Below are 27589 nucleotides of genomic sequence, written 5' to 3'. Positions count from 1 at the left end.
ATCTCACAGAAGCCTTTGCTTTTTGCTCACCCACTCAGCTTGGCAGAAGCAAGAGGCACTGAAAAGCTTAGGGATAGGGTGCTCTGTGTGCCTGTCCCAACAGCTACACACAGACTGTAGCCCAGACACACATCTGTGGTGCTGCTAGAAATTTTAACCCATAAAGAGGTGCTTAAGGTATCAGAAGTTGGGAAAATACTAGGTAAAGGCTGGAAAGCCCACTATACGTGCCTCATCCACTCTTCTGAAGTCACAGCTACACATGGTATGCAACTAATATGCAAAGGTTGGTATGTATTTCTAGTTAAGGTTTTAGTTCCGCATCAGACAGAAAGCTCTTTTAGCTTATATACTGTACTTCAATACAAACTCCTCAGCAATGGAAACAATTCTAGAATTCTGCCTCTTCTGATATTGATTAAGCTCTGTCACTTGAGTAGCCAAGGCATACCCTTTCCTGCCAGCTGCAACAGAACTAACTGTAATTACCTTCTCTGCAGCACTTACTGCTAAGCTTCATGATTAGAAACAACCTTTTAATAAAAATTATACTAAAGGACCTTTATCCTTTACACTTGAGCAAATGCAGCATGGCCAAATCACTACTGTCTATTTTGAAAACATTCAAGTAAATGTTTAAAAACCTTGTTATATCTTAAGCCTGGAGATCCTTCCATTTTGTTTACAATGCCAGCACAAATTCCGGCCAAATAACCAAAACGCTAAATTAAAGTTAACATGTCAGGAATTTACTGACTGTTGCCTGAGAGTTCTAGATGCACCTTGAAATTAAAAGAAAAGCACAGAGGGAGATAAAAAGTTTGAAAATGCAGAAGTTCATTAAAAAGTTTAAAAATTCACCAATTCCCATTTCCATTTCCTTTGCACCCTGCCTCTCTCCAAAGAACAGCAATTTTACCTCAATAAACTTTTCTGATAGTCTGCCAACACTGAAACTCCAAACTATAAGTACCCACAATAGTAGCTTAAGATTTACAAGTATTACAGATGCATACATGTTTACCAAAATAGTGCCTACATCAGTCTGAAATGTCTGATTCACCAGGCTACGCACATTCTTTTGCTAACAAAACAGTGATGAGCAAATGTAAGAAGAAAACAAAAACACTGCTGACACAATCTATGCAAAAAAGAATTACATTAAAAAAATCAGATCATGAAGATCTATGATCCACGTCCGTCTGTGAGGCAGCCTGACTTCCAAAAGCAGAAGTCTATTCCAAGCTTCCACCATTTCAAATCTACTAGAACTGGAAATTAGAACCAGAGATCTACCAAGCTAACACTAACTGGTGGAAAGGGAAAGCAGGGAGAGTACACATCAGCAAAACGAATAATGTCTGTATAGGACATTAAAAACTGAAGTTACCTCCAGAAGAAGTAACAGGACAAAAGGTGAAGATCTGTTATACTGAGGTGTGTGCAGCTCATACCACATTGCCATTTTAGCTTGTGACAAATAAACCTTCCACAAGATTTTTGGGGATAGCCCCCGCCTGCTCTTAGCAATTCTGTCAAGAAGCTATGCTCTGTGTGAACATCCTTGAGACACTTGCACAGCTTACAAACTGTAAGTAAGAAAATGCCTGTGCCGCTCTGTCTCATCTGAAATTAGAAAAAATAACTACATGTCTACATCTTTAAGTCTCCCCTGAACAAAATCTTTCTTTAGCCAGTATCAGCACCTTGCTGGCCAACTCTGTCCAGTCCCACATCACCCATAACCACAACTCAACTTTGCACAGCACAGCACAACTGGGTTTTAAAAAGCAAGTCATGATTTCAAATGATGAGCTGAAACCCACACTTGAAAGGGTTCCAAGTTTCTGAACGGTGTGATTTTTAAAAGGACTACATCATTTTTCGTCTGTACTGCTGTCTTATACTGTCTTTAATATGATAGCTGTAGTGATTGAAAATATTTTTTGCTTACTTTCAGTTGCTAATACGTTAAAAGTTTATAAACTTGGCATAAGAAAAATTCTTAAAGGAACATATTTGGCCTTGAGAAAGACACTTCAATTCCAGACTTAGTTCCCTCAGACATCAATAAATGAACTTTGTATTGGGCTGTTTTGAGTTTTTCTGGGCCAGGGGGAATAGGATACACTCTGCAGAAAAGGTTTCAGTTTTGAATGATGAAATCTGGTACACAAAGTGGACTAATTTCAAAGCAATCCTCACCAACTAAAGGTCAAGGATAGATTAAACTAAGGGTTCTGCTGTGGTTGCCAAAAATTGTCATGGATACTCTTTCTTGTTGAACCATAATTACAGTTTACTTATTAAAAATCCCATGTAATAGCGTGAAATTTACTAAAAGAAGCTACCTTGTTTATGAAAATACTGACCTAGCCTCAACTTAATTTTTTGTTTCTTAACATTAGAAAGAACACACTCTGAAGAGAATATTTATTAATATACTATATCAGAAGGTAAAGAATTGCACAACACAGGATATGACATCAGATTTTTAATGATGTCAGCTCCTTTAACTTTTTTTAGCTATTAGAGATGAGGAAGGACATCATGCCACGTTAAAGAAATGATCTCTAAAAGAGAAGTACAGAATAACTTGTTTGCTAAAAATTCAAGATCAAATGCTGGTTTGAGTCTTCCTTACCCTTTCTCCCTTAGACAAAGGGATCAGCAGGCACTTGCTGGCTTCTGCCAGAAGGAAAGATTAGCAGTTACTTGTGGAGGGGCCACAGCAGGGTGATAGATGGAAGTGACAAAAGAAAGCGACTACTCTAAAGTACCAATTCTGAAATTCAGTAACATAAAATTAAGCCACTGTTCAAAAGCCTGAACTGTGAGGATACCAACTATAACAACTGCAGTTAACCAAAGAAACACCTTTCATCACCACCCAAAAAGTCTAGTATGCACACAATTAGATAATATTACATTTCCAGAGCTGGCAGAGGGAAGGGAGGTGGGACTAGCCACCCATCGCATCCTCTCCAAGTACTGCTGGCTCCAACCTAGCAGGTCCACATCACAAAAACTAAGAAAGAGGTATAAGCAGATGCCAGAATTCAGAAGGCTTTGTGAAAGAACTGTCCCCAAAAAATGGAGTTCCAGAAATCCATAAAATATTTAGGCAACCAGGTGTTACGATCTGCTATAATCTGTGTCATGTAATACTCCTTTAGCATAATGAAAAAGCAGTTCTTGTCCCTTCTCCCACTCTGCAACAGGTAAATAATACAGCACATCACAGAGACATATCTATGCAGACAGAGATTAAGCTAGGGATCAAACTGACTGAGGTCATGGCTAGTCCATGCTAAAATAGACTGGAAGTGTAGATCTGTGTTCTCAGCGTATGCCTAACCCATTAGAAAAAGTTTTCTCATATCATCGAACTTCCTTTCAGCCAGCAGCTACAAAACATACTCATCTGCTGACAGACAGCTGGGAGAGCTCTCCCAGATAAAGCCACCTATTAATCTGGATTCTTCCAAAAATGAGGGAGACAAGCAGCTATTGTTCCTGTGAATTCCACTTGCTGATTCTCTATAGTTGCACCAGGTACATGTAAACAAACCCAAAGCCTCAGTACCGACCAACTGTCAGCTCTACTGAAAGATTTCTACGAATTCACTCTTTCACTTACCTAAATCCTCTCCAGGTATCAATATAATGCAGTGCAGAAATTTCTGGTACAGCTTTGATTTAGATTTGGGGGAATTGCTCTTAGAAGCAATCCATCTCCCAGCGCCAACAAGGAAGACCTGAAGTCTTACTAAAACCCAGAGTATTTTTGCCAACAACTTCTGCAGCTTATGCAACTCTACAGAATATCCATGTGTCCTACCTGGTCAGAATTCACTGCAGCATCCTCCCTGTCCCTGAGAACTAGTGCATGGCTAATCTGCTCAGGAAGCACAGATTGTAACAGAAGTTAGCCTCATTGCCATGTCACAGACAGGGAAGCCAAAGCAGAAGGACAGAGAAACATGTCTGTTCTGCTGCCAGAGTTCAGAGCATAATGAGGGCCCTAGGACCCGTACTCCACACTGCTTTAATTATTGGGCCACACAAAGCAGGTACATGACTGTATGGAGCGCTCAGAAGAACCAGTGTTCTCTGGCTCTACGAAGGAAATATATATATAGTCTCACCAGCTGCAAACGTATTAACCTGGTTTATGATCTCCACATCAAAAAATGCTTTAAAAAAATTAACAGAAAACTATCAAAAGTGTGAATAGCTAGCTTTTTGAACTATACCATGTACTTTCTCATCTGCCTTGTTTAGCTTGCCCCTAGAATGCTAGGAATATTCTGTCCCAATGTACATTAAATTGCTTTCATTTGCAAGTATTACAAAACAAGTTTTTAGTGGAAGTATTCTTGCAGCATTAACTGGCATGGAAATTAATAACAGTCTATTTGTCCAAAAGACTAGAACACTACAGTCAATACTTACAGCAGTCTCAGATACAATTCAGGTAATGGAAAAGGCAGCTTATTTTAAAACTGTTCATTCTTCAGCATATTTACCAACCAAGAATTGACTAAAACTATACTGAAAGTCCTGTGAACTAAGGAACACTTTCAGTTCAAATTTTATAATGGCAGAAAGCATTCAAGCATCAAGCAGACCTCTGTTTAGGAAACTGCCGAGACTGACAAATTTCAAGAAACCATTCAATAGCACCATGGCACAGCTGCAATGCAGTAACATCTGCTCTTCCCTGTAATGCTCACCTTTGCATATGCCAGCCTTATTTCTCAGGTGCAACCTAGCTCCATTGCAATTTGCGACACAACCCCAAAAAGACCCCCAAGTTATGTTTACACTGAGCATCGGGGTCATCCTCTAGCTAAAATCCAAAGTCTGCAGTCCAGATTCCTCATCTTGAGCCCAAAGACTGTAACTTGGATAAAATAGCCCTAAAATGGAGTATCTGCTCAAGTTCTCAGTCTTAGTCCTGATCCCCTCCCTAAATTCTTAACCCTTTCCACCATATGCCCCAGGCAACTAAGCAGCAAAAATCTAAGAATTCTTGATTTTGCAATTCTTTTTGCTGTTCTTTTTATGCAGAGTCCAAGGTTCTGCTTTGCTTACAGTCACACCATAGAGCTTTGGCCACAAGGCAGAGTGGAGGTGATACGCTAACTGTGCCCTAAATATCCACCAAGATATAATCCAAACCAGAGATTGCCCAGACAGTCTTTCTGCAACCTCCTTGCCACCCAGCAATTCTGTTGTACCTTTTGTCTCCATGAGCTCTTAAGTGAGAAGGGCAAGTAGGTGCTCCACAGCACAAACCCTAGACTTACAAGCAAAGATACTGTTCTACTATCTGCAAAATGTCACCAGCAGGTTAAAAAAAACAGTAAAGATATTCTTTCAAGCACTCTATTCCATTTCTTGCTGGCCTTAAGCCGAGTATGCAGGCTTTCCAATACTCTTGCTCTTTGTAACAGATACTCAGATCAAAAAATTCCCCAGTTCATGGGCAAATGGCACCCAACTGATCTTCCTGGCATCCTCACCTTCCAAAGGGTGGGAAAATATAACAGATTCATCTGCAAAAGCATCTATGCATCTGTTTAGTTGGCCAAGGAAAATATGATTCTACATTGTCAGACAGTATCTCTCATGTATGTGATCACATCAAACATGAATGAATGCTCAAGAAAGCAGCAGTCAGATACCTACCAATTTTATGGAGAACCAGAAACAGAGTAGGGGGAAAGGAGAAAGATGGTGGAACCTTGCAATGCGGTTAACACTGCCAGCAAGGTGAGGTACATCTGGTATTCCATAAAGATTTGAAGAACAATACATTGTTAACATTAACAATTTTACTTCTGTTTTAATGTCACAATAAGCAGTAATATTTCTGTGCCATTCTCTTATAAATGCATTAGCCTCAGCCTCTCAACCATTGCAACTCAAGCCTCAATGCATTCTCAGCTCCTCAACCCAGACAAACTAACGGCCTTCCTAATGATATTTCTTAGATGGTCTTAAACCTGAAAGCTCATTTATTGGCTTTTAGAAAATAGGCATGCTACAAAGAATTCTGCCCACAGGTACACAACCTAGTAGTTTTACATTAATTGTTACCCGGTTTTACCTTCCATTCTCCTGCTAATCATTCCTGCGCATCAAGTGTTAATAAGCATGCAAGTGCTTAACATGTAACCTTTATCAGAATCTGTTTCTGCACTGTTGGTGTGCTGTTGGTAAAACTTATTCACTACACCACAAATAGCTGTCATCCAAAATTTCTTAAGACCTTCTAGCCAATCTGAGCAAAAAAAGAAAGCACCTTTTCAACGAGCATGAGAGGTGCTATTTTTATGAGTGAACTGGATGCATAACATTGTCAAACTGTGCAAGGCATTTGAAATTTGTCTGACTGCATCTGTTTTATTTTAGTACTCGATCTATCTTACCCTTCTTTTAGAAATGTTACAGAATTGCAGTTAAAAGGAATTCTCATTTATTTTGTCTGTAATTATTTATACAAAATAACAACAGCAGAGACAAAGCACAGAAGATGGAATCTTTTTCCCACATTTTTGGATAAACATTCAAGCTGAAGGAAGGGATATACAACTGGAGAAATGCAACATCCTCCTAATAAGATGCAATGCTTTAGATAATGGTCCTAAAGCCTCCTTCAGAGCTATCTGTAGGAACCAGAGTTAAGGCATTTTTCTTTTGAGTTGTACTTTGAATGTATTTCTCCACGTGTGGTGCTCAAGTGCATGAGTGCCATCCATTTTCCCTAGCATATAACAGAAGGAAAATGAGCAGGGAACACTGCAGACCAAGCAAAGCTAACAACTCTATTTACATTTAAACCAACCCTTATTTAAAGAAAATTTAATTTTTTCACAGGCTTTATGAGGAACTGCATGGCTGAACCTTGAGTTCTCTTGACCGATATACATGCACCCAGCGTTATGGACACAGACAAAGCTGGCTAGATCATACAGAGCTACGTTAAGACCTTCAGCAGGACACAAAGAGTAACAAAAAAGGTGGTTAGTCTAGCTGTCCAGTTTCTTTCCTCAGCAAAACACTATTTCAAACTGTGATGAAGTTACGTGTGTCATTAAAAGAACAACCTTAGAAAACACATTACCAAACACAATAATTTTGAGTGCTGGCAAATGGCTTCTACTGTTCTATTTCTAAAAACTATTGCTATCTGCCTACACAGTTACTGGTACTGTATCATTTATATACAAATATAAGTTTAGCTGTTAGTAAATTACATTCCTCCATTCCAAAGAACTACTTCATAAAATACCACCTCTTTATATACCCATAAATGAAGCACCTATACACAAACATATACACACCTTTATCAGCAATAGTTCTATTAGAACTTTTTTTGTTTCAAAAGGCATGCGTTCACTTGACAACACTTAAAGCTACACAAAAACTCTTTTAACGAAATAACTCTTGACTAACTCTACAACATACTGTAATACCACTGCGTCACACCAGGTTTCAACTGTGAAGGCAGAATCATAAATACAGGTATCCACCACACATTTATGTACTGGTGAACTCCTATCACACTTTTTTTTCCCCATTATGCAACTATCCCACTTGAGGATTCCACTTACTAAGTATTCAACCTGAGCTCCACTAGGCTGCTATCATTGTTAGATGAAGAAATAATCTGGACACAATTGTTCTGCAATTACACACACAGGCAAGGATATAAGCCAGTGCCTAGAACAGCCTTCACAGAATAAAGTGAATATGACACTGATTAGAGCACAACAAAAGAGGAGCCTCAACTATTTCGACGAGGTACTTTTTCATGGTGTATCAGAAAAAGACTTGGGAACCACAGATCCAAAAAGACTGGTAGACAACAGCTGCTCTCTGCAGCAGTTAGTCTTACAATTAATTTATAGCTCCAAATAACATGCCAGGCCTATCATCATAACTTCAGAGATTAGCTGAGTACAGGTTCCCTGGCTTGTACCATTACAATTGTAGAGTTTGCTCAGCCCCGTTTCTTCATCACTATACACTGTACCCTCCCCGCCACCCGCATCCACAGCAGAACACTAATCTGAACTTCCATAGAACCTTTTCAAAATATTTCTGCAAAAGCCACGAGCAATAAAGAACCACTCCATGAAAGGAGGTCAGAGACCATACAGCAAGGAGATCACTTTGAATGCCAGCGAGCTTTGTAACCACCTATATGCAAAAATATCAAGAGAACTATGGCAATACTATTGACAGGGATGGAACTGGATTCAAGAAAAAATGAGCTAATTGAGACTTATAGGCCTTGAAAGTAAGATTTAATAGTCATGAAGCATCACCTCTGATCAAAGAACTGGAGATGGTATAAGAGCTATAAAATCATGAGACGAGATGTTTTACCTGTAAGACTTAAAGAATGCCACCAATGTGATCTGTTAGTCAATTAAAGTCACTTCCACAAGGTATTCAAACACCTTTGTAGAGAAACTGCATCACATACTAAATGGCTCTTAACTGTCAAAGATCTCAAAAACCTCAACAGCTGAAAATTCAGGCTACGCCAACGCAAATTAGAAATAAGACTTTCTTAGGGAGGGACAATCAACCATGGGAAATACTACAGGTAACTACCAAGAATTGCTGCTCATAACCTGATGTCTGCACATTAGACTTCCTTTAATGCAGAAGATACAGTTGATAAAAATCTGTCTTTCAGAGACGTTTGACTAAGTGTATGTTATTGGTCTCAGGTAACTAACGTCAAGCAAATACTACTTGAGTCAGATTAGACTGCCTGAAGATCTCTTATATGTTCTTAAAAGTCTGGTGCTTCAGTTTTGTCTGAATCAAAAACACCCCAAAACTAACCTTTAAGTACAGATTTTTTTCAACCACCCACAGCTCAGTACAAAATAGGAAGGGAATACTTCCTTTGCTAAATCATCAATAATTATTTCACATCTATAAGCTTCACTAAGATGAACTGTTTGGGTACTGGTCCTTCTGATTGTGAAATGACATGAGACAGGCAGACACAGATTTGGTTTTAATCTAAAAATAAACAGTCTCATCAACAACGAAGGAACACTTTTGGGAGCAAGACCTCTTAGCATTTGAATTTCCATCGCAAAAAACTCCTTAGCACTGATCCAACAGAACAGCGCTCCTCAACTGTGCATTTAAGAACTTGTTTGAACTAAGACTGCATCCCTAAGAGATTCAACCAAAACCTGTTACATCCTTGACGACTGTTTTTTTTTAAAGAAGTTTTTCTGTGCTCACTTTGCCAAATACTCCAATACATGGACACTGACACACAAGCATATTCTTGAGATCAGCCAAACCAGGCAAGAATTAACTTCATAAAATTATCTAAGATGGTTCTACTGCAGATTCATTTTTCTTTTCACTTGCCCCATAACACATTGAAACTTTGGTCTGTATACTTTTGGTTTTCTAACATGGAGAAGGTAAGTTTGTATCACGCACTCAGAACACTATGAGGCAGGGGAAAGACCAGGAGGAAAAGAAAAGGAAGAGGGAATCTTAAGACAACTGGCAAGAGTAAGAACCTGGGCTTCTCCACGTCTGCCTTAGGGTCCTGACACAGTTCAGTTTTCTTCCGCTACAAGGGAATCTTAATTGGCCACCCACTACAAATAACAACTAACAACAGAGTAAAAATCTCCCTCTCCTTTGATGGACACACCACTGTGAGGCAAGAAAAACAACGAGCACAGTCAGTCTGTTCTGCTCCATCAGTGTTTAAGGTGAACATCCAGTCAGAAGAAGCTCCCTGAAACCCGGCCAGGCTACGCATACTCATCCTGTATCACATGTACGGGCCCTGTGAACTTAAATACCATATTTATATTGGAGTATTTTACCAATAACACCCTCTCAATGCACAGTTACTTTCACTACTATTTCAAAATAGTCCAATAACCAGACTACATTGTGATGGGAAATTCTTGCAGTACCTCTGTGTATGGCAATTTGGGATGGGCAGAAAGATGTATTCACCAAGAAATTTCTTTCTGTTGAAGCTGTATTTGTTACCATGTATTTTTTGTGGGTTTGGGCACATAAAGAAGATGAGAAGAAGAAAGAACTAAAACAATTTATAGATAACACTGGGGAAAAGGCAAAGCAATGTGATTTTTCCTGTATAACTTTGATTTTTTTAAACAAAAATTCCATTTCAAAATGTTTTTAAATGGTGTTAAACTTAAACTACGGTAAAAAATAAGTAGCTTGAAGATAAGATGTTTTATATTGGGTCAATGTAGGTGTTTGGTTTATTTTAAATTTAATTTGTTCCAGCATTTAGTGAAGCTAAATACACTTAAAAATTCCCCCAAACCATTTACATATCCTAAGAGCACCCTTTGATATCAGAACTTCCCTCAGAGAACCGTGCAAGTCTTACATTAAGTTCTACAACTTCCTTTGCTCCAACATATGAGAAAAAGAAAATACCTAGCCAGATAATGCACACATGTACCAATGCATCCTTCTTAACAGCAGCTGCATTCCCTTTTTTATATCATTTAACAGTATCTTGTTCTGTATTTTGGATCACAATATTTGAGGGCCAGGCCCAAGTTTTTGTACCCAACATATATAGTTAAGGTCCCTGATCACAACTCCTAGACACTATGGCAATAGAAACAGTGGGCAAAATGTTTCTTTTCCACTAATTTCTCTTCCACTGGCAGAGGCACCTAAAAGCATTTATGCCCACAGTAGTCATGCCACTATGGCAGAGAAACACTAGGGGTTAAAATTATACACCTGCATTTAATTTCAGTTACACATGGCATAAAAATGTCTTTTTAGAGGGAGAAAAACCCCCAAACCCCTCTTTGTTGCTTGCTGAAAAGAGTATCATTCATGCAAGGGCTGCAAGCAGTATGCACATACAAATAGAAAGGACATGACATCACTGAGTGACTACAGGAAAGACTGTTCTTGTTATAAATTTTTCTTCATACAGTGATACAGGATTGTGAATACAGTCACATTCTCACACTCAAAGACTTTTACACAATCAAAGTGTGCCAAGCAAGAAAAATATATTGATATTATTTTAATTTACATATTAAGTTTATCATCTCAGAGCGAGTTACCAAGCTTAAATATGGTTTATTCTTTAAAGCATTCCGAGATACACGAAGAAAAATTAATTGCCTCTGCCTATAATGAGAATACACTAAACATAAATTAACTGCCTGCCTCACTCTTTAAGAGCCTTCTTTTTGCAAGGTACAATAAATAAAAATAACTTGCATCGTACAGCTGCCTAGGGAAAGTAGCTGGCATAAATATATCTACCACGAAAACTAAATTAAAAGATGTTATTTTTCACCACAGTCAAGCCACAGTTTAAATGGGGCACAGAAACAACTACTTGGTGGATGTGTACTTCCCTGTATAAAGATCTGTTCCTACATTCACGAGGGCCGAGCGCAAGCACTGCAGGAGGCTCCTGTGGGAACATTATCTGCACCGGAGCCGCGCGGCCGCTCCCGAGCCGGGCACGCGCTGCAGCAATCACCGGGGCCCGGCTATTTAAAGGCCTATGACTGTCACCCACAGAGGCACACGAGCAATCGAAACAGCATTTTATTTTTATTTTGGCTCTGGGAGGAGCGAGGTTGAGCCGGTGTGAAAAACATAATTCGAAAAAGCAGCAGCTCATCACTAAATGATTAGCAAAACGAGCACCGACATCTCAAAGTAAATACAGCGCGCGCGTCCAAATAGCCACCCGTGGTATTTTAAGCCCGAGACTCCGGGAGCGCGTACGCGCCGCTCCGCTCTTCCTCCGCCCGCTCGCAGTACGGGTGGGAGAAGCCCCCAGCCCCCGCGCTCCACGGCCGGGCTGAGGCCGGGCGGCCCCCGAGGCGCGGTGCTGCGGGGCACGGCCGGGCACGGCGCCAGCGCGCAGCGCCGGTGAGCGCGGCTCCACGCCGGGGGCGACACCGCCCCTCCTCCGCGCTCCCGGGCAGCCCCGGCAGCTGCGCCACCCGCTGCGCGCGACGACCCCCGCCCCGCCCGCGGGCACGCGGCGCCGCACGCAGCTCACCGGCCCCGCGGCACGCGCTCGGCCCTCGGGGGCGCCACGCGGACCTGGGGGGCGCCGCCGCTCTGGGCCGCCGCCGCTCTGGGCCGCCGCCGCTCTGGGCCGCCGGCGAGTCCGGGCCGGCCCGGGGGCTCCGCCTCGCCCCGCGCCCCCCGCAGCCCCGCGCCCGGGGCCGCCTCACGCAGGGCGCCGGGGGGCGGCGGAGCCCGCAGCCTCCAGCTGACACCTGCGCGTCTGGCACCGAACGGCTGCGCCTGTCAGCCTCCGGGAGAGGGGCCACCCGCTGCGCCCGGCGGCACGCAGCGGCGGCTCCTCCGCCGCCTCCCGGCGATAGCCAACGGCGGCGCGGCCTCCCCCGCCGCCCCGGGCGCGGCCGCAGGAGCGCGGGGCCGCCCCGCCGCCGTTCCGCTGCCGCGGAGGTGCGAGAACCGACGGGCAGGCGGAGAGAAGCGGCTCCGTACCGGGCCTCCCTCCCCACCGGCCTTTCCTGGGGGAGGGCAGCAGGGGGTTAATCCAGCGGAGGCAAGCCGCCGCCTCGTCCGCAGCCCCCCGCCCGCGTTACACAACGGCGGCGCGGCAGGGCCGGGCCGGGCGGCGCACCCCCGCCGGGCGCCACCCTCCCCCCCCGGGCGCTTCCCCGGCACCGAGAGCCCCCGTACCCTCCTCAGCTGGGATCAGCTACCGGCGCGCCGCCACCCCCGCGCGCCCCGCCACAGGTGCCCGCTCACCGCCGGCTCCGGGGGCGGTAGGTCCCTCCGCCTAACCGCCGCTCGCTCGGCCCCGCCGCGCTCCGCAGCCCCTGTCAAGCCGGCGCGGCCGCCCCGGCAGGCGCCGCCCCCGCCGCCCGGGCATTGGCCGCCGCTCCGGCCGCTCCCGCCCCCCGCGGAGCCTGAGGTAATGGCTCAGCGCGGGGCCGCAGCCGCCTCCGCTCCTTACATGGCTGCGGCGGCTGGCGCTGCCCTGCTCGCTCCGCTCCGCCCCGCTCGCTGCCCGGTGCCGGCGGCAGGTGAGGCCGGCGGGCGGCGGCCCCTGGGCCGCTTCCCTCGCCGGCAGCTGGCGGCGTGGTGTGGCGGGCCAGGTGAGACCTCGCCCAGGCCGGCTCTGCGCATCCCGCGCCCCCTCCCCGGGGCCGAAGGGCGGCCCCCAGCGTCATGCCGGGCCCTGGCTCGCCTGGGCCCGGGGTGCCGTTCGGCTGTGCTTTAGGCTGCGGTTGTTGACAAAGCAAGTAAACGCCGTGCAAAAGAGCGGGTGCGCGGTGCGGTGGCCGCCTCCCACGGCCTGGCGCTCCCCGGGCCCGCCGCCGGCCCGCAGCCCCCCTACCCTGGGGCACCGGCTGCGCGACCCCCGGCCCGCCCCGCAGCCAGGAGCCCCCCAGCCAGGTGCCCGGGGCCCACAGGGGCGGCGGGCCGCGGCTCGGCGGCTGCTGCGCGGGAGTCGGGTTGAGGCGCCCACCTGCAGCCACAGGGTGGCCCAGCCCCGGCGCCGCGGCGCCTAAGTGCCTCGGAGGCAGCAGGGGTGCAGGGTGAACCTCGAAAACAGTCATGCACCTACACTTGCCTTAAGAAGCACAATAATAATCTATGAGCTATTCTAAAACTAGCTTATAAACCCTTAGTTCAGTATCTTAAGGCAACCATTGGAATGACCCAGAATGTCATAAATGCTGTAAGACCATGTCATGCTGGGGTGGAGTTTGGCTGCATTACCGACCGGGGGTTTGTGGTACAGCATGGCAACTAGACTTGCGATCTCTCAAGAGAGCACAAACCAAAATCACGTTGTTTTTTTCCCCCCCCAAGTTTTCTCCGTCGCCACGCAGGCACAAACGCACCCTTTGTGAGGCCTAAGCTGGCCTGAGACACCAGAGGAGTGCCTGCCGTACAGCTGAGGCACAGATTAGGACAGGTACAGCTTTAAATCAGAACATGCTCTCAAGGGCAAAAATGAATGCAATATGGATTAACATGAAACAAGGTATGATAGTAGAGACTATTCTGCTAATGTTTAATATGGGGCTAGTCCTACATTATTTTCAATTCTCTCACCTATCCTACACAGTTTAGAATACAACTATCTGTTTCTGTGACAGAATTTTCTGTCACAAGCCATACCATCAATCTTACAAAATATGCAGAATCAGAATCACCCATATTTTATTCTGTGATAGAATTCAGACAAATTTCACTATTTATTTGTGCTTCATTTAAAAAAATAAAAACAGGAGGAAGCAAAATTCACAGAATCATAGATTGTTAGAATGGTTTGTGTAGGAAGGGACCTTCCAAGGCCATCCAGCCCAGCCCCCCTGCCATGGGCAGGAACACCTTCAGCTGGATCGGGATGCTCAGAGCCCCGGCCAGGCTGGCCTTGGATGTTCCCAGGGATGGAGCACCCACAGCCTCTCTGGGCAACCTGTGCCAGTGCCCCACCACCCTCATCGCAAAAACTTTCTTCCTCACATCTATTCTGCATCTGCTGTCTTCTAGTTTAAAGCCATTCCCCCTTGTCCTATCGCTACAGGTCATCCTAAAAATCTGTCCCCATCTTTCTTATAACCTCCCCTTCAGTATTTAAAGGCTGCAGACAGGTTTCTGCAGAGCCTTCTCTTCCCCAGGCTGAGCCACCCCAACTCTCTCAGCCTTCCCTCACAGGAGAGCTGCTCCATCCCTCTGAGCATTGTTGTGGCCTCCTCTGGACACACTCCAACAGGTCCATGTCTTTCCTGTACTGAGGACTCCAGAGCTGGATGCAGTACTCCAGATGGGGTCTCATAAGAACAGAACAGAGGGGCAGAATCAGCTCCCTCCACCTGCCAGCCATGCTGCTAGTGATGCCACCAGGGTATGGATAGCTTTCTGGGCTGCAAGTGCACATTGTCAGCTTATACCCAATTTTTCATCCACCAGCATCCCCAAGTCCTTCTCCACAGGGCTGCTCTCAATCCCTTCATCCCCCAGCTTGCATCGATACCGGGGCTTGCCCCAGTGCTGGTGCAGGAGTTTGCACTTGGCCTTGTTGAACCTCATGAGGTTCACGTGGGTCCACTTCTTGAGGTTGTCCAGGTCCCCCTGCATGGCATCCTGTCCCTCAGGCATGTCAACCACATCACTCAGCTTGGTGTCATCTGCAAATTTGGTGAGGGTGCACTCAATCCCACCATCTACATCACCGATGAAGATACTAAACAATACTGGTCCCAATGTGGATCCCTGAGGGACATTACTCATCGCTGATCTCCATTCGTACATTGAGTGTTTGACCACTACTCCCTGGATGTGTCTATCCAGCCAATTCCTTATCCACCAAACAGTCTGCCCATCAAATCCGTATCTCCAGTTCAGAGAGAAGGATGTTGTGGGGGACCATGTCAAAGACCTTACAGAAGTCCAGATAGACAACATCCATAGACTACATCCCTTGTCCATTGATGTAGTCACTCCACTGCAGAAGGCCACTAGGCTGGCCAGGAAAGACCTGCCCTTGGTGAAGTCATGCTGGCTGTCTTGAATCACCTACTTGTCCTCCATGTGCCTTGGCGTGGGAGGATCTGTTCCACCACCTTCCCAGGCACAGAGGTGAGGCTGACAGGTCGGTAGCTCCCAGGGCCCTCCTTTCGACTGTTTTTAAAAATGGGTGCAATGTTTCCCTTTTTCCAGTCACCAGGTCTTCAACTGGCTGCCATGACTTTTCAGGTGGCTTGGCAACTACATCAGCCAATTCCCTTAGGACTCTGGGATGCATCTTTTCAGGTCCCATAGACTTATGTACGTTCAGGTCCCTCAGGTGGTCTCAAACCTGTTCTTCTCTTACAGTGGGAGGGACTTTTCTCCCCCAGTCCTTGCCTTGAGGTCCATCCACTCGAGAGGTGTGAGAAGAGAGACTGCCAGTGAAGACTGAGGCAAAAAATTTGTTGAGTATCTCAGCCTTCTCCTTGTCCATTGTTACCAGTTTGCCAGTCATGTTCATCAGGGGAGTACACTTTCTTTGACCTTGTTTTTCTGGCTGACATATCTGTAGAAGCTCTTGCTAATCTTTTTTGCATCTCTTGCTAAGTTCAGCTCCAGCTGCACCTTGGCCTTCCTGATCCCACCTCTGCATAACAGGGCAGTGTCCCTATACTATTCTCAGGATACCTGGTCCTGGTCCCTGCTTCCACTGCCTGTGCATTTCCTTCTTGCTCTTTAGTTTGACCAGTAGGTCTTGACTTACCCATGCTTGTCTCTTGCCTTCCTTTCCTGTTTTCTTACAGCTGGTGATCGAGAGTTCTTGCACCCTACAGCATCCTTAAAGATCTGTCCGCTCTGTTCTGCTCCCCTGTCCCTAAGAGCAGTTTCCCAGGTAGTCCTATTGACTAACTCCTTGAACAGCTGGAAGTTTGCTTTCCTAAAATTCAGAGTTCTGACTTTACTTTTCACCCGACCCATCCTGACCCATCCTGCTTGCCATTGTTGTTCTGTGCTATATTTAGTGTGTGGAGATGAGCTTTTTATCCAATAACCTAACAACAATTTCTGGTTGCAATTTGAAGACCCCATATTCTCAAATAGACAGGGATTTAGAGGTTTAATTTAGCCATTTAACTAAATTTATGTATTTAGTTCCTAGTCCTGAGTGCATACTGTTGAAAATCTGCCATCATCCAGTTTTGGTAAAGATAAATGAGTCACTAAAAGAAATCAAGGATACCTCAAGGGCAAGCACGTTCTGCCAACCTAATCCTCACTGGCTTCCATTCCATCTTTCAGTTCACAGTTTGCCAGGTAGCTCACCCTCCAGGGGCCAGGGTGGGGATGAGAAAAAAGGTTAGTTTCTTTATTTCTTTCTTCAACTGATGTTTGTTGTTCGAGACATTTATCTCTTACACCTCCCAAACTAATTTTTAGAGAAATGTAGTATAAAACCACAAAAGCCCATTTTAGGGTTGTCTGTATTGGGTTTACGTGGCAAAGTTTTGGTAGCTGGGGGCTACAGTGGGGGCTTCTGTGAGAAGCTGACAGAAGCTGCCCCTGTGTTGGACAGAGCCAGTTCCAGCTGGCTCCAAGACGGACCCACTGTTGGCCAAGGCTGAGCCCAGTGGTAGTGCGCTCTGATAGCATATGGAAGAATGAGGGAAAACCACTGCACAACAGCAGCAGCAGCAGCCAGGAGACAGCAGTGAGAATATGCGAGAGAAACAGCCCTGCATACACCAAAGTCAGTGCAGAAGGAGGGCAGGAGGTGCGCCAGGCACCGGAGCAGATGTTCCTCAGCAGCCTGTGGTGGGAGCCCATGGTGAGGCAGGCTGTCCCCCTGCAGCCCGTGGAGGTTAAGGGTGGTGCAGATACTTACCTAAAGCCTGGGGAGGACCCCACACCGGAGCAGGTGGATGGTCCCTGAAGGAAGCTGTGACCCCATGGGAAGCCTGTGCTGGAGCAGGCTCCTGGCAGGACCTGCAGCCCTGTGGAGAGGAGCCCAGGCTGCAGCAGGTTTGCTGGTAGGATCTGTGACCACACTGGAGGTCCCATGCTGGAGCAAGCTGTTCCTGGACTGCACCCTGTGGAAGAGACCCACGCTGGAGCAGTTCATGAAGAGCTGCACCCCGTGGGAAGGACCCACACTGGAGAAGTTTGTGAAGGACTGTCTCCCATGGAAGGACCCCAGGCTGGAGCAGGGGAAGAGCAAAAGGAGGAAGAAGTGACAGAGGCAAAGCGTTATGAACTGACCACAGCCCCCATTCCCCATCCCCCTGTGCTGCTTGAGGGGAGGAGGCAGAGAAGTCAGGAGTGAAGTTGAGCCTGGGAAGAAGGGAGGGGTGGAGAGAAGATGGGTTTGGGTTTGTTCCGATTTCTCACTACCCTACTCTGTTTAATTGGTAAGAAATTAAATTAATTTCCCTGAGTCGAGTCTGCCTTGCCCGTGATGGTAATTGCTGAGTGATCTCCCAATCTTTATCTTGATTGATGAGGCTTTTGTCATAACTCCTGTTGAGGAAGGGGAGGAATAGAGTGACTTGGTGGGAACCTGGCAGCTAGCCAAGGCCAACCCACCATATTATCACACTAAATAAAGCAATGTAACTTTGGATTCATTTTAATCCTGTGTGTAAATGAACTTTTATATTTTAAAGCAGGAGCCTGGCCAGTTCTTTGTTTGCATTTATTTTCATTTTTAATGCGAGAATGCTATCATTGAGTGCTATGTGTGCCTTGACATTTATTCAAAAATAAAATCACGTGACTGCCAACATGCATCTATATTGTGGATTTCAGCCACTCTCTATGCTTACTTTGCGTGATGCAATTACACTGTTACAATTAATTCCCTAGAGCTCCCAGAAGCCTTCTCTCATCCCTGCAAAAAGTATTATTTTTCTCAGTGCAGAAAACAATCTATTCAGTTGTACACTGGTAAGACAGTAGTGCTCTGCCACAGAACAGGGCCTTGCAGCAAATCCAGAGTAGTCCAGCCCTTGATTAGCTCGCTCTCCTCTGGAAGTCCATTCCCTCTCAAGGAAACAAGACCCTTGACCACAACGCTGAGACCTCGCTATCTTATCCTAAGATTGGCTGCCTTTCCCCAGGGGGCTAGCACAGCTGTGCTTGCAGGCTGTGGCTGAAGGATACCATCTTTTCTCCTAGGCACAGGCCACTGCGTAAGTCCACATGCAGCGTGACCCGATGATTTCTCAGTGTGAGCTAGCATTGTAAATTCTCTTTCGCTCTTTGAAATAAACATTTGAAAATATGATTGATAAATGTCATTCTCTCTGATGGATTCTTGTTAGACATTCCCAAACCACTGCAGCTGGAGAACATTTCCTTAGAGTGCAGGAATGGAGCAGAGTGCAGGCACTGGCTGTATCCTGGATCCCGCAGAGACTTTCAGAATGCAAAATTCCTACAAGCTGCAGTTTGAGAATGAACTGGCTTTCTTCTGGGCTGATGGCAACAGAGAGTAGAAAAACTGATCCTACATTTTTTCTTTTCAGAGGGAAAACTCCCTCTAAATATTGTAGCACAAAGCCATTACTTAAAAGGAAAAAAGTCTTTCTTGAAGCATTCAGTGATGTGAAGGTTATGACCAGAGGCATTTCTTGGGGGGGGGGGGGGGGGGGGGCGGGGGGGGAAGCTTTTTAAAACTTCCCATTTCACAATAAGAAAAGCACAACCATACTTCTTGCTGAATTCCAGAATATTACTGATTTTAATTAACACTACGAGAAGTATACAGATCTATTAAAAATAAAACTGTACCTATTCCCCTGCCTCATTCTCCCTGTCAAGTAACATGCCAGTTCTTTCAAAGCAAAGTCTTTTGGGAGGGAGGTAGATCAGCTTCCTGCAGTTGGGACAGCTTCTTTTCAAGATGCTATAGTTATTGCCCATCCTTGTTATTGATATGATGTTTATCACATGAATTCTGTTTAAAAGTTTTGTTATTTTAAATATGTTTTAGCTTTTTCCTCCTTCCTTCCCTAGTTCTCTATGAGATGGAGAATTCTTCTCTGCTTAGGCAGCTCCTTTGCTAATACACTGAACTAGTTTGACTGGAGTTGGAAAACTTTGTGCCCAACAGTAGTTCCTGGACTGAAAGAGATGGACTGCAGCACTGACAAAGTGATGGATTACATAAACAGTGGGTGTTCAGTGAATCAGCAGTGACATCATATCTTGAGCCAGAACTATTAAACAGTAAATAAAAAGATTTTTCAAGTCATCACGCCTGGGTAGTAAAATGTAACATCAAGACCTTATTATCGTTATAAAAGGTCACTTTAGTTCACTTGTAATTTTCAAACATTGTAAGTTTTAATCAGAATATTTGTGTGTAACAAAAAGTATTAATTTGGTTGAAACTTCCATCAAAATGATGGAATAATTTTTAAATGCCCGTAGTCACTCCATTTAGAAAAACAGTTTTTTTCTGTTGTTGCTTTTTTTAGCCACTTCTTGGAAGAGTTACAGAAACTAAAAAGCAATCAAGTTTATTCTAGTCTTTCATTTGGTGAAAATCAAGTACCATTTCCCAAGTTATATTATGTTATACTAACAGTCATAAATATATTGTCATTTGTATAAGTATGTGCAATGTATGTATTGTCAATATGTCATACTATGTTACACATAGTTGATTTATGTACAGCTATATGTACAGTCTCAATCATTTAAGGAGGGCAAAACCTAGCTACCTGCCAGACCCCCACTAGCAGTGCAAATACATTTTTTAGATATAAAATTACAAGGAATATTTAATTGTATAAACAACGTGGCAGAATTTCAAATAGGTAGACAAGCATAAAGGGCCATTCTTGTGCACAGGAAGTATGACATAGAACATTCTGTATTTTGCAATGTTCTGTCCAGTAACTTTGTAGAGAAACTAATCCAATTATGTTTATGGAATCTGTGCTGCTCATCAATTTTACTAGAATATAAATTAATAATAAAATCATGCAAATATACAAGCCAGAGTTCAGGAGATGTGTACATGTATTATTGAAAATACTTGATCACACAGTCCTGCAAATGTCTGACTATGATAGAATTCCTTATTTATTTGCATTTGCCAAAGGTCCCGTCACAAAACAATGTTAATGAAAAGCTGAACTTGAATCAGAGCACACAGAGCTTCAGAAGCTATAAAGTTAAAGAAATGGCCTATGTTCTTCACTCTTCTCTGTTGCACACAGACCCTTTTGGGGAGTACCTTATCACGTGCTCGCTCTTTCAGATGGAATGCTATTCTAACTCCTAGTCTATTCTTTTCCCCAATCACCTACCAAAAAGTGAAAAGGAACAAAAAATAGGACAATGCATAACAGCTCTAGAAAAGAATAAACTTCTGCAGCAGATCCAATAATTTGGACCAGATTTAAGAAAACTGGATTCCAGCAGCGTATTTTGTACAGGCTTTCCATGGAGCAGCTAGCAACATGCTCAGTTTCTATCTGCATCTGTTTTGCGGACATAAATTGGGGACAATCCATTTTACAGTAAGGATAAATCCATTTTACAGTAAGGATATATGAGAGGCATAGAAATATTGTAGCACAAAGCCATTACTTAAAAGGAAAAAAGTCTTTCTTAGGGAAGCATTCAGTGATGTGAAGGTTATGACCAGAGGCAGTTCTTGGTGTGTGTGTGTGTGGGGGGAGAAGCTTTTTAAAGCAGGTCCTTCATGCACTGAGTATCTTTGCTGTATATGAAGTGACTTTGTAGTTAAAACCACTGACTTTGAGTTTAAAGACGGCACATTCAAAAGCCCACAGCCGCTTCTCCTTCTAAATACCTATTTTCTGCATCACAAAGACTGAAGTAGTTGCTGCAGCCTTATTGGTTTTCTGATTTCTTTTCCCCTCAGTTAACTGCTGAAAAACATTTTTTTGTCCCTTTTTGGGTAGTTTATTCAATTTATCACATATAGTCGCAACTTCACTCTATCTTTCTTAGCTCAGCATTTATTCAGAGCCCTAAAATACTCTGTGGGAGGAGATATAAATTGCACTTTTGACAGGAAGGGTAATGGTCAGGAAGTGAACCTTAGAAGTGCAGAGAGGGTAAGCATCAGTGATGTCCAATAACAAAGATTCAGCAATGCAGTTAAGACAGTAAACAAAACCTGATGGCATTTATATGGAAATGGCCACGCCAAGCTATTTCCTTAGTGCAAGACTTTTTCAGCACTGTTCTGCCTCTGGTGACCTACATTCTGGAATGCTTCAAGGAGAAGTAGGGAAGCCAAAATGAAAAATAAAAACTTTACCAAGTCTGCCCACAGAACAAATGCAGCCCTTCAGGTCCTCCCGGCAATAAGCTGCTAGAATCTGAGAAGCTGGGTACTTTTTTGTTCAGTTTAGCTTAAATTACTTCGTGTCAGCAGATATGAAAACATACAAAGCGTGTCTTAAACTCACCCATTTGTTCATCTCAAATGTTGCTGACTGCCCCTGGCACTAAATTCCACAACTGTTTTCTTTGTGTAAAAGTAAGAATTCTTGTACTGTTACATTGTATAACAGACTACTGTTAACAAGCATTCATTGATTGGGAAATGAAGTGATAAGAGATGTAGATTTGTGTTACAAATAAGCAATACTTATCCAAGCAGCTACCACGTCATCTTTTTTCTTGGCTAGAGACAATAATATAAGCCTATCCAACACTCTTAGTTGTGACACCTTCTTTTTCTAGTAGTGCTAAGACAAACAGCTTTGTCAGAGTGCATCCCATCAGTGCGAATAAACCCAGATACCGCATGTGGACTTACGCAATTCAGCCTAGAATCAAGATGTGAAGTTACAGCTCCACTAAAACTGAGAGTTTTACCATTAACATGAAAGCAGTTAGCATTTCGTTTGCAATTCCCTTGCTTTCTCACCTACTGTTACTCAATAAAGCCATAGAAAAGTCAGTTTAAAACCAAACCAAACCAAACCAAACCAAACCCAGACTAAAACAGAGTCTGTTCTGTACTTCTTAGGGAGCATGTGGTTCAACATGACAAGTAAAGGGCCAAACATAACAAAGGTGCTCATATTCTGTATTGTTTGATTTAGGTCTAACATTATATTTGGCCACTTAGTGCTTACTCCCTAGAAGTATTTGAATACCTGAATCCCGCTCTTAATTTAGGCCTTCATCTACTACAAACAAAAGCCAAACAATGACAAAATACAAAGCATGCAGTCAACTAGAGTAAAACCAGAGTATTTTCCAGTCAATAATGACAGCTAATACAAGAATCCTTTTTCCTACCCAATGGAAGTGAAGACTGTTCTTTTCACAGTGAAAGGCACAGATGCATTCTGTCAAATTTTGCTGAAGCTGATCAAGAAATCCTGGTCTTAAGGGTTTTAGGTTAGACCTCTTCCACTTTTACCCCATTGTGGCAGAATGTCCAAACGCAGTACTTGTCCACATCTCAAACAGGCAATTTCATGCTCTCACATGTCCAGGTACTGCTACAGGCAGGTTACTCTGTGTCAGACTGTGAATACCTGCACCATGGAAAGATGCTCTGCTGCTTCTGCTCTAGGACTGTAAAACTCCTGCCCTGCAGTGAACACAAACAGCTAAGTATAAGGAAGAAAAGAAATCAGACATTATACTGAGGTGTAATGAAGAATGAATTGCTAAAGGACATTCTAAGCCTCAAAGCTGGAGGTTTGCTATGTCCTTGCTCTTCCCGCCCCCCCCCCCCCCCCCCATTTTGTGTGCATGTGTGTGCGCATGCACATCAAGTAGCCATACAAGCCATGTCTGACAAGCAGCAAGGCTATGTTGTTTGCATTACCAGACTCAAGCATGGGATCAGGCTTCTCCTAGAATAGTCTCAGATCGCATTTACATGCTCATGGTTAAATGATCACTAAATCACACCAGCAGAGTGACCCAGAACAAACAGTACATAGTTTGTCAGCTTTGTGCTTTTGTGTTGGATATACATCCTATTTAGAGGAACAACAATAACTAGTGCTCTGATTGCATTACAGAGGGATAATACTTGATGGACTTGGGGAAAAAAACCTCCACAAACAAAACCCAAAATCAACAAAAAACCTCACTCCATTAGTACTAAATTATCAAACAAAAAATGTTTCAACATTGGAAATTTGTTTAACATGCTCCCATACTCTTTTATTACAGCAGCAGAACCAGGAATGTGAGCCAGAAAGATGCATTTGTCTCATAAGACAGAGAGATTTGACAATAACTGGAATCAGAGGGGCAACTTCTTCAGGTTTGTAAGGAAAGCAAAGTCCTTATGGCAGTTGGCTGCAATGCACTCAAAGCTGTGATTTAGCAGCTACCATCTCAACTGAGCTGTATAGCTCAATTTCAAAAGCCTTGGCTCTGTGAATTGTTACATTCCCCTATAAGCCAATGATTCATAAATAATTGGCTTAAAATAATATTACTTTGCTTTATTAAGTGCAAGTTTTATTTTTTAAAAGCACTAAGTCTAGCAGAAAAGTGCTAAGCAAAAAATGCAAGATGAAATATAAGGGTTAAAAAAAAAAGCATTGTGCGTTATAGATATAAAATCTCTGTGAAAAATATTTGGCAAGGTTTTACAAAATGCAGTTGTGGACTACTTTTTTCCCAACAAAGTAAGTCAGCAATAAAGCCACTAAATGTTGCACTGGCATTCTTTATATACCAAACTACACCCAGATGCATCTAAAAAAAATCAGTTTACAAAATGACCGTCTCAGAACACTTCCACCAGTTATTCATGTCCAGAATAGTGTTTTTTATAATAAAGCAGAGTGCTATGTTTCATGGCCACTGGTCTGATAATCCGTGTGCACTCTTCTTCTGGTGGCAGGAGGGGAAGATGGTGCACACTGGTTGATGCAACTCTGTATTTTGGAATTTAGTGGATTTTAATTTAACAGAGATCTAGTTTCACAAAGAGATTGGTTTTTTTTTCCCAGGTAAAACCTTTCAGAGACTAAACTCATTATCTCATATCTTTCTAGCTGATGGGAAGAGAAGCACAGAGGGAGGAAGACCTTTGCACAGTGCTCCCTGGAACAGTACATGGACACAGCACTGCAGAGAAACAGAAGCATCAAGGCTGGTATGAATCAAGCAGGAAACATTTAAGTGTGAAAGCAGAGGGGGAAAATAAACTGCAAGTGCTAGCAACACCCGGATCAGCTGGTGTATTGATGGTGACTGGGCTGCCAGTGCGGCTGGTGTGAGCAGGCCCAGGGCTGCGCTGCGCGTCCCACGCGGGCTGTGCTGTGCTGGGGCTGCGTGCGGCCACCTCAGACCCCGGCTGCAGCTGAGAGCCCATGGGCAGCTCCCGCTCCGCACTGTGCCACCTGCACGCCCTGTCTGAGCCCGGCCGTGCCACGATGGGCTCTCACATCAGCAACCGTCAGGAGCTGCTTTCTTGTAAGAAAATTACTCGCTATCTCAAAGGACCAAAAAGGAGGATTCCCTCGGCAGATGGCACCTGTACGGTGTGCCCTGGCAAAATCTATCCAGGGTCCATCCGATGGTGCATGCGGGCGTGCAAGTGGCAGGAGGAGCCCTGCACTGTCCCTCTCACCCCTCGCACAGCCCAGACCCTGGTGCACAGCAGGCTGGCATGGCTCGGCACAGGAATGCACAGCTTACCGACATGCCCACTTTAGTGAGACAAAGGACAGACTGTTTTCCAAAGCGGTGGCAAAAGGATAATTAGTAAGTTAGTGATGTTACCTAATGACTTTCAGAGGTAGGACATGATGAAAAAAACAAAAGATGACCAAACTATGAACTTACAAAGGTACAAAAGGTATGCCCAGAGAAGCAGGATGTGGTTACTGGTCAACAGTAATCCAGGAGGTGTGATGAGGATTTAGTAACCAGTGCTCCTTGCTCTGTCACCAGAAGTAATCCTGGCCAGACCACTCAGATACACACACCTTAGTGCTTCTGAATATGTGAGTACACAAGAAGAGGTCTAAAGAATGGGTGACATGTAAGAGAGTGAGCATAGGTAAGATGAGCTTTAAAATAAAAATCGCCATCCCTTCCTGTATGGTCTTGCATCGAGTTTGCTTACATTAGATGCCACATCAATGGCATGCATTGCCATTACTGAACTTCGCTAATTTAGAGAAACAATAGTCTATAATAGAGAGTAGCATATATCCCCAGCCAGGTGTCTGCACCCTTTCCTGCTCTGGTTTAACATAGGAAAGCAGGTCTCACTGTACTATACGTGTGGGAGCATCACAGTTAAAAAGAAGTTTCAAGTCATGGAACATTGCTAATATAGTTAACTGGTAATTAACGAAGTTCATTATTGATTCCAATATTGAGCAATAATGACAAACACTCAGCTAGAACACCTCAGCTCCCACCCTGACCCCCCTTCCCACACCCAACCTCTGTGCCGCAAGTTCCACCCAGTCCAGCCATGAGCACAGTTGGTGCAGGGGGTGGGGGTCGCCGTGCCGCCATTCCCTTTCTTTTGCTGCTTTTTTGTTTCTTACTCCAGCACAGGTCCCTCCACTGGCCCCAGGAGTTCTGGAGCGGTACCCAGCCCTGGGTCTCCCCTCTGTCCTGTGTCAGTGGCTCTGTGCACCAGGCCTTTCTGGGGCAGCTCTTTGCTCCAGCCCCTGCCCAGGCAGCGACATGCTCCAGCACTGCCCTGGCACCTCTCCTTACGCACTCGTGTTGCCCAGCCCTGTTCTGTCCCTCGCCACTCCCGTGCCTCTCTCTTTCTTCAGCACCCCTCCTGCTTGGCATCTCTCCCCTACCTCTCCTAGCCGTTACCACCCTTTCTTAAACAGGGCTCTGCAGAGGTGCCATGAACCGGCTTCTTGGTTGTTGCTGAGGGGCTGTGATGGGCGCAGGGCCATGCCTGGCCCCCTCCCACACGGGTCACCCTGCAGCCCAGCCGCTACCGAAACCCTGACAGTCATGCCCAGTGCAGGGAACCTTGCGTGGCCAAGAATATCTGAACAGTCAAATCCAGGTCGTTGCAGCAATGGGTACCATCACTGAAATGATGCCAGCCTCCCAGGATACAGTAATCTCTGCCTGAACTTTTCCATACACCCATAGCTTTCTTTAAGTTGCTCTTGCCTTTTTTTTTTATTATTATTTCTTAGCCATCAAAGCACATTAAAAGAAGAGGATAGGTCTTATGTTAAAGATACAGCATAAAGACAGTTTCTTCACATCCGTACAAAACAAAACATTGCACCTTCCTTCTCCGTGGCAGAACCAGAAGGATGTTAAAGGTTGTGTTCCTTAAAGGGCTGGGTATTTAGTTTCACACCTGGGCCTTTGGTTTAACAGGTTCCTTAACTAAGGCCCGAGAAAAGGGAACACCCATACGAAGCAACACCACTGGGCGACATGGCCAGTTCAGAGCAGGAGGATACTGAGCAATAAAACCAGGTGACTCGGAACTGCAGCAATACCTTACAAGTGGACAGTATAAAACACTGAACCTTGGGCATTAGCTGAAGAAAATCCAAATTTGGAAAGTAAACATAAGGACACGTATTAGCTACCAGTAAAGCAAAAATATGAGGTTACTTAAAGGCAAACGCGTTCTAACATTGTGTTAAACAGCCTTTTCCAGTAAGGCTGGAAGGAATCCATGGCCGCTCCGGTTTCTTAGTGAAATAAACGGTGGATTCAAGCAGCAGCGCGACCGAGGGGCTGCCGCTGCGCACCGGGGGGCAGCTGGTCTGGCCGGGGGTGCGCGGAGGCGGCTGGGCCTGAGCGGCACCCCCGCGCGGCGCCCCCTCCCCGAACACCGCGCCCCCTCGCGCAGCGGCCGGCAGCCTCCCCCCGCAACAGGACGGGGACGGGGCAGATCTTCGGGGCGGCACCCGGCGGCCCAGGTACGCGGGTGGCCGGGGGACCCCGGCAGCTGTCGGAAGGCGGCTGCCAGGCGGGCGGCGGGGACCGGAGGCGGGGACCGGCGGCATCCCCGGGCGGAGCAGAGCGGTGCCCGCGTGCGGCAGCATGCCGCCGGCGGGCGCGGGGGGCGGCCTTGCCCCCGCTAGCACAG

General features: G+C 45.0%; 1 protein-coding gene across 1 annotated transcript in view; it reads right to left on the bottom strand.

Moving 5' to 3' along the window:
• Window positions 1–26730, bottom strand: part of TPPP (tubulin polymerization promoting protein) — an 80833-nt gene extending 54103 nt beyond the window's left edge. Inside the window, exon 1 of the mRNA XM_080379473.1 lies at window positions 12814–26730. The gene's annotated coding sequence lies outside the window, so the exon portion shown is untranslated. The remainder of the gene's footprint in view (window positions 1–12813) is intronic.
• Between the last annotated feature and the right edge of the window lie 859 nt (window positions 26731–27589).

Source organism: Falco punctatus, assembly GCF_963210335.1.
Source record: "Falco punctatus genome assembly, chromosome: 3".
Classification (NCBI taxonomy): domain Eukaryota; kingdom Metazoa; phylum Chordata; class Aves; order Falconiformes; family Falconidae; genus Falco; species Falco punctatus.
This window is presented reverse-complemented; position numbering and strand designations above follow the sequence as displayed.